We start from the raw sequence: 6,000 nt of genomic DNA, 5'->3' as shown, positions 1-6,000 counted from the left end.
CACGTCGGGCCGCTGCATACTCTATCTGCATTATATTATCAGCACGCTGTGCCGCTGCATACTCTATCTGCATTATATTATCAGCGCGTTGTGCCGCTGCATACTCTATCTGCATTATATTATCAGCGCGTTGTGCCGCTGCATACTCTATCTGCATTATATTATCAGCACGTTGGGCCACCGCATACTCTATCTGCATTATATTATCAGCACGTTGGGCCACCGCATACTCTATCTGCATTATATTATCAGCACGTCGGGCCGCTGCACACTCTATCTGCATTATATTATCAGCACGTTGTGCCACTGCATACTCTATCTGCGTTATATTATCAGCACGCTGTGCCGCTGCATACTCTATCTGCATTATATTATCAGCGCGTTGTGCCGCTGCATACTCTATCTGCATTATATTATCAGCACGTTGTGCCACCGCATACTCTATCTGCATTATATTATCAGCACGTCGGGCCGCTGCACACTCTATCTGCATTATATTATCAGCACGTTGTGCCACTGCATGCTCTATCTGCGTTATATTATCAGCACGTTGTGCCGCTGCACACTGTATCTGCATTATATTATCAGCACGTTGGGCCGCTGCATACTCTATCTGCATTATATTATCAGCACGTTGGGCCGCCGCATACTCTATCTGCGTTATATTATCAGCACGTCGGGCTGCTGCATACTCTATCTGCATTATATTATCAGCACGTCGGGCCGCTGCATACTCTATCTGCGTTATATTATCAGCACGCTGTGCCGCCGCATACTCTATCTGCATTATATTATCAGCGCGTTGTGCCGCTGCACACTGTATCTGCATTATATTATCAGCACGTTGTGCCGCTGCACACTCTATCTGCGTTATATTATCAGCACGTTGTGCCGCTGCACACTCTATCTGCATTATATTATCAGCGCGTTGTGCCGCTGCATACTCTATCTGCGTTATATTATCAGCACGTTGGGCCGCTGCATACTTTATCTGCGTTATATTATCAGCGCGTTGGGCCGCTGCATACTCTATCTGCGTTATATTATCAGCACGTTGTGCCGCTGCATACTCTATCTGCATTATATTATCAGCACGTTGTGCCGCTGCACACTGTATCTGCATTATATTATCAGCACGTTGTGCCGCTGCACACTCTATCTGCGTTATATTATCAGCACGTTGTGCCGCTGCATACTCTATCTGCGTTATATTATCAGCACGTTGTGCCGCTGCACACTCTATCTGCGTTATATTATCAGCACGTTGTGCCGCTGCATACTCTATCTGCGTTATATTATCAGCACGTTGGGCCGCTGCATACTCTCTCTGCATTATATTATCAGCACGTCGGGCCGCTGCATACTCTGTCTGCGTTATATTATCAGCGCGTTGGGCCGCTGCATACTCTATCTGCGTTATATTATCAGCACGTCGGGCCGCTGCATACTCTAACTGCGTTATATTATCAGCACGTTGTGCCGCTGCATACTCCATCTGCGTTATATTATCAGCACGTTGGGCCGCTGCATACTCTCTCTGCATTATATTATCAGCACGTCGGGCCGCTGCATACTCTGTCTGCGTTATATTATCAGCGCGTTGGGCCGCTGCATACTCTATCTGCAATATATTATCAGCACGTTGTGCCGCTGCATACTCTATCTGCATTATATTATCAGCACGTCGGGCCGCTGCATACTCTATCTGCGTTATATTATCAGCACGTCGGGCCGCTGCATACTCTATCTGCGTTATATTATCAGCACGTCGGGCCGCTGCATACTCTATCTGCGTTATATTATCAGCACGTCGGGCCGCTGCATACTCTATCTGCATTATATTATCAGCACGTTGGGCCGCTGCATACTCTATCTGCATTATATTATCAGCACGTTGGGCCGCTGCATACTCTATCTGCGTTATATTATCAGCACGTTGGGCCGCTGCATACTCTATCTGCGTAATATCAGCACGTTGTGCCGCTGCATACTCTATCTGCATTATATTATCAGCACGTTGGGCCGCTGCATACTGTATCTGCATTATATTATCAGCGCGTTGGGCCGCTGCATACTCTACCTGCATTATATTATCAGCACGTTGTGCCGCTGCATACTCTATCTGCGTTATATTATCAGCGCGTCGGGCCGCTGCATACTCTATCTGCATTATATTATCAGCACGTCGGGCCGCTGCACACTCTATCTGCGTTATATTATCAGCGCGTTGGGCCGCTGCATACTCTATCTGCGTTATATTATCAGCACGTCGGGCCGCTGCATACTCTATCTGCATTATATTATCAGCACGCTGTGCCGCTGCATACTCTATCTGCATTATATTATCAGCGCGTTGTGCCGCTGCATACTCTATCTGCATTATATTATCAGCGCGTTGTGCCGCTGCATACACTATCTGCATTATATTATCAGCACGTTGGGCCACCGCATACTCTATCTGCATTATATTATCAGCACGTTGGGCCACCGCATACTCTATCTGCATTATATTATCAGCACGTCGGGCCGCTGCACACTCTATCTGCATTATATTATCAGCACGTTGTGCCACTGCATACTCTATCTGCGTTATATTATCAGCACGTTGGGCCACCGCATACTCTATCTGCATTATATTATCAGCACGTCGGGCCGCTGCATACTCTATCTGCATTATATTATCAGCACGTTGTGCCACTGCATACTCTATCTGCATTATATTATCAGCACGTTGGGCCACCGCATACTCTATCTGCATTATATTATCAGCACGTCGGGCCGCTGCATACTCTATCTGCATTATATTATCAGCGCGTTGTGCCGCTGCATACTCTATCTGCATTATATTATCAGCACGTTGTGCCACCGCATACTCTATCTGCATTATATTATCAGCACGTCGGGCCGCTGCACACTCTATCTGCATTATATTATCAGCACGTTGTGCCACTGCATGCTCTATCTGCGTTATATTATCAGCACGTTGTGCCGCTGCACACTGTATCTGCATTATATTATCAGCACGTTGGGCCGCTGCATACTCTATCTGCATTATATTATCAGCACGTTGGGCCGCCGCATACTCTATCTGCGTTATATTATCAGCACGTCGGGCTGCTGCATACTCTATCTGCATTATATTATCAGCACGTCGGGCCGCTGCATACTCTATCTGCGTTATATTATCAGCACGCTGTGCCGCCGCATACTCTATCTGCATTATATTATCAGCGCGTTGTGCCGCTGCACACTGTATCTGCATTATATTATCAGCACGTTGTGCCGCTGCATACTCTATCTGCATTATATTATCAGCACGTTGTGCCGCTGCACACTCTATCTGCGTTATATTATCAGCACGTCGGGCCGCTGCATACTCTATCTGCGTTATATTATCAGCACGTCGGGCCGCTGCATACTCTATCTGCGTTATATTATCAGCACGTTGTGCCGCTGCACACTCTATCTGCGTTATATTATCAGCACGTTGGGCCGCTGCATACTCTATCTGCGTTATATTATCAGCACGTTGTGCCGCTGCACACTCTATCTGCATTATATTATCAGCACGTTGTGCCGCTGCATACTCTATCTGCATTATATTATCAGCACGTCGGGCCGCTGCATACTCTATCTGCGTTATATTATCAGCACGTCGGGCCGCTGCATACTCTATCTGCGTTATATTATCAGCACGTTGGGCCGCTGCATACTCTATCTGCATTATATTATCAGCACGTTGGGCCGCTGCATACTCTATCTGCATTATATTATCAGCACGTTGGGCCGCTGCATACTCTATCTGCGTTATATTATCAGCACGTTGGGCCGCTGCATACTCTATCTGCGTAATATCAGCACGTTGTGCCGCTGCATACTCTATCTGCATTATATTATCAGCACGTCGGGCCGCTGCATACTCTATCTGCGTTATATTATCAGCGCGTTGGGCCGCTGCATACTCTATCTGCGTTATATTATCAGCACGTCGGGCCGCTGCATACTCTATCTGCATTATATTATCAGCACGCTGTGCCGCTGCATACTCTATCTGCATTATATTATCAGCGCGTTGTGCCGCTGCATACTCTATCTGCATTATATTATCAGCGCGTTGTGCCGCTGCATACTCTATCTGCATTATATTATCAGCACGTTGGGCCACCGCATACTCTATCTGCATTATATTATCAGCACGTTGGGCCACCGCATACTCTATCTGCATTATATTATCAGCACGTCGGGCCGCTGCACACTCTATCTGCATTATATTATCAGCACGTTGTGCCACTGCATACTCTATCTGCGTTATATTATCAGCACGCTGTGCCGCTGCATACTCTATCTGCATTATATTATCAGCGCGTTGTGCCGCTGCATACTCTATCTGCATTATATTATCAGCACGTTGTGCCACCGCATACTCTATCTGCATTATATTATCAGCACGTCGGGCCGCTGCACACTCTATCTGCATTATATTATCAGCACGTTGTGCCACTGCATGCTCTATCTGCGTTATATTATCAGCACGTTGTGCCGCTGCACACTGTATCTGCATTATATTATCAGCACGTTGGGCCGCTGCATACTCTATCTGCATTATATTATCAGCACGTTGGGCCGCCGCATACTCTATCTGCGTTATATTATCAGCACGTCGGGCTGCTGCATACTCTATCTGCATTATATTATCAGCACGTCGGGCCGCTGCATACTCTATCTGCGTTATATTATCAGCACGCTGTGCCGCCGCATACTCTATCTGCATTATATTATCAGCGCGTTGTGCCGCTGCACACTGTATCTGCATTATATTATCAGCACGTTGTGCCGCTGCACACTCTATCTGCGTTATATTATCAGCACGTTGTGCCGCTGCACACTCTATCTGCATTATATTATCAGCGCGTTGTGCCGCTGCATACTCTATCTGCGTTATATTATCAGCACGTTGGGCCGCTGCATACTCTATCTGCGTAATATCAGCACGTTGTGCCGCTGCATACTCTATCTGCATTATATTATCAGCACGTTGGGCCGCTGCATACTGTATCTGCATTATATTATCAGCGCGTTGGGCCGCTGCATACTCTACCTGCATTATATTATCAGCACGTTGTGCCGCTGCATACTCTATCTGCGTTATATTATCAGCGCGTTGGGCCGCTGCATACTCTATCTGCGTTATATTATCAGCACGTCGGTCCGCTGCATACTCTATCTGCATTATATTATCAGCACGTTGGGCCGCTGCATACTCTATCTGCATTATATTATCAGCACGTTGTGCCGCTGCACACTCTATCTGCATTATATTATCAGCGCGTTGGGCCGCTGCATACTCTATCTGCGTTATATTATCAGCACGTTGGGCCGCTGCATACTGTATCTGCATTATATTATCAGCACGTCGGGCCGCTGCATACTCTATCTGCGTTATATTATCAGCACGTCGGGCCGCTGCATATTCTATCTGCATTATATTATCAGCACGTCGGGCTGCTGCATACTCTATCTGCATTATATTATCAGCACGTCGTGCCGCTGCATACTCTATCTGCAGTATATTACCAGCACGTCGGGCCGCTGCACACTCTATCTGCATTATATTATCAGCACGTTGTGCCGCCGCATACTCTATCTGCGTTATATTATCAGCACGTTGTGCCGCTGCATACTCTATCTGCATTATATTATCAGTACGTTGGGCCGCTGCACACTGTATCTGCATTATATTATCAGCACGTTGGGCTGCTGCATACTCTATCTGCATTATATTATCAGCACGTTGGGCCGCCGCATACTCTATCTGCGTTATATTATCAGCACGTCGGGCTGCTGCATACTCTATCTGCATTATATTATCAGCACGTCGGGCCGCTGCATACTCTATCTGCGTTATATTATCAGCACGTCGGGCCGCTGCATACTCTATCTGCGTTATATTATCAGCACGCTGTGCCGCTGCATACTCTATCTGCATTATATTATCAGCAC

Source organism: Ascaphus truei, chromosome 16 (assembly GCF_040206685.1).
Source record: "Ascaphus truei isolate aAscTru1 chromosome 16, aAscTru1.hap1, whole genome shotgun sequence".
In the NCBI taxonomy this organism is placed as follows: domain Eukaryota; kingdom Metazoa; phylum Chordata; class Amphibia; order Anura; family Ascaphidae; genus Ascaphus; species Ascaphus truei.
This window is presented reverse-complemented; position numbering follows the sequence as displayed.